We start from the raw sequence: 2,980 nt of genomic DNA on the forward strand, positions 1-2,980 counted from the left end.
CCCCCTTTTTTCCATCTCAAAATCAATTTAGCTCTTCTAAGTCCTGTGATCTCCCATGTAAGTTTTAGAATAACCCTATGTAGCAGTTTAATATTATTGATGAATTCCAAAAAGAAATATTGGATTCTGTTTGTAAACTGATCTTTTCCTCTGGGCATATTAGATTATTTTGGATTCATAGGTTTACTTAAGTAATTATGTAAATTGCCAGTAGGGCATTGAGTCCCCTTTGGTAGGTGGGGACTCACAGATAAAAGGCATGGCAAAGGACAGAGTTGAGGGTTTTTTGATGTTGGAGTTTGAGGCTGAAGCCTTAAGCTGGAGCTCCAGGAAGTAAACTTACAGAGGAAACAGATGCAAGCCCCAGGAAGAGAGAAACCTTGAGCCCAGGAAAAAGAAGGCTGAGGAAGGGAGGAACCCAGGAAGCCTGAACCCTCACAGGCGTCAGCAGCCACCTTGCTCCAACACTTGGAAATAGCCTTTGGTAAGGGAATTAACCTCTGCCTTAAGGCTTGGTATCTCTAAGCTCCTACCCCCAATAAATACCCTTTATAAAAACCAACCAATTTCTAGTATTTTGCATCAGTACCCCTTTGGCTAATACACCCTATGTCTACCAAAAAAAAAAAAAAAAAAGACTTGCTGGAATTTCCATAGTAATTGCAATATGTATAGTATTTGTTTCTTTTTCTTGCTGAATTGCATTGGCTAGGACTTCCACAATGATTTGGAATAGTGGTAGAAAAAACAGGCATCCTTGTCTTTTTCACAATTTTAGGGTGAAATCAGTCTTTCCCTATTAATTGTTATCTATTTTTTTAAAGATTTATTTTATTTCTCCCTCACCCGTTCCCCCTGTTGTCTGCTCTCTGAGTCCATTCACTATGTTTTTTTTTTTTTTTTTTTAAGATTTATTTCTTTAATTCCCCCCCTCCCCTGGTTGTCTGTTCTCTGTGTCTATTTGCTGCATCTTGTTTCTTTGTCTGCTTCTGTTGTCATCAGCAGCACGGAAGTGTGGGCGGCACCATTCCTGGGCAGGCTGCACTTTCTTTCACGCTGGGCGGCTCTCCTATGGGTGCACTCCTTGCGCGTGGGGCTCCCCTACGCGGGGGACACCCCTGCGTGGCGCGGCACTCCTTGCGCGCATCAGCACTGCGCATGGTCCAGATCCACACGGGTCAAGGAGGCCCGGGGTTTGAACCGCGGACCTCCCATGTGGTAGACGGACGCCCTAACCACTGGGCAAAGTCCGTTTCCCCCACTATGTGTTCTTGTGTCTGCTTGTATTCTCATTAGGCATCTCTGGGAACCAATCCTGGGACCTTTCGGAGTGGGAGAGAGGCAATTACTCTCGTGCCACCTCAGCTCCCTATTCTGCTATGTTTTCTTATCTTCTCTCCTTTCTCTTGTTGGATCATCTTGCTGTGCCAGCTTTCTGCATTGGCCAGCATGCCTGCACAGGATGGCTTTCCCACATTGGGTGGCATTCTCACACAGGGCAGCACTTCTGAAGGGGCAGCATTCCCCCCTGGGCTGGAACTCTGTGTGGGCCAGCCTGCCATGTGGTCTAGCTTGCCCTCATCAGGAGGCCCTGGGCATCAAACCCTGGACCTCCTGTATGGTAGACAGGAGCCCAATTGTTGAGCCACATCCATTTCCCTACATATGTTATTTATACATACAATTTTTCAGTTTCAGGAAGTTCCATTTTATTCCTGGTTTCCCAAGTTATTAACATGAAATTTTACTGCATTTTGTCAAATGCTCTGCCTGCAGCTATTGATAACATTTCATTTTGTTCTTTATTCTCTTTCCTATGGAGGATTACACTGCTTGGTTTTCAACTACTGAATCAGCTTTGCATTCCTAGGATGTTTATTATTGGATTATTTTTTTTTTAAAAGCTTTCTTTCTCTCCCCACTCCCCCCCCCCCCCAATTTGTCTGCTCTCTGTGTCCATTCGCTGTGTTCTTCTGTGACCACTTCTATCTATTAGCGGCACTGGGAATCCGTGTTTCTTTTTGTTGCATCATCTTATTGTGTCAGCTCTCCGTGTGTGCAGCACCATTCTTGGGCAGGCTGCACTCTCCTTATGGGGCACACTCCTTGCATGTGGGGCTCCCCTACCTGAGGGACACCCCTGTGTGGCATGGCACTCCTTGAGTGCACACCAGCACTGCGCATGGGCCAGCTCCACACAGGTCAAGGGGGCCCGGGGTTTGAACCGTGGACCTCCCATATGGTAAGCAGATTATTCTTTTTATACAGTGTCAGATTCAACTTGCTGGTATTTTCCTGAGAGCTTATGTGTCTATATTCATGAGTGATATCATTTTGTAGTTTTTGTGTACTGTTTGTATCTGGCTTTGGTATCAAGGTAAGGTTGGCCTCATAAAATGATTTATTTTATTTTCTGGAAGAGATTCCTTAAGTGTTAGGTAGAATTTGCCAATGAAACTATCTTGGCTTGGTGTTTGTTAGTTTGAAGTGAGGGTTTTTTCAGTCATTTGTCTTTCAAACAATTGGTTCCATTTTATTTATTGAATTTATGTGTACAGAATTGTTCACAGTATACCCTTATTATCCCTGACATGTGTAAGGTCTATAAATCTCCCTTTTCATTCCTGATTTAGTTATCTGTGTCTTTTTTTTTTTTCCTTAATCCCACTGGATAGAAGTTTATCAATTTTATTGATCTCTGCAAAGAACCAGCTTTATGTTCCATTGATCTTTTTGTTTTCTTTTTCATTGTAAGAAATGAAAAGCACGTGTTACATATTTAGAATTACAGAAGTAAATGCCAGGACAATTGAAAGAATAGGAAGTAGTTGCCTATGGTGAGATATGGTGAGGGCAGGGTATAGGGCAAAGAGGGCTAACATTTTCCTTATAAACTTTTTGCATCATTTGACTTTTTATACCACATACATGTTAAATTTTGCAGGAAAAAAATTTAAAGCATAGACATTATACTGCAAAG

Source organism: Dasypus novemcinctus, chromosome 18 (genome assembly GCF_030445035.2).
Source record: "Dasypus novemcinctus isolate mDasNov1 chromosome 18, mDasNov1.1.hap2, whole genome shotgun sequence".
NCBI lineage: Eukaryota > Metazoa > Chordata > Mammalia > Cingulata > Dasypodidae > Dasypus > Dasypus novemcinctus.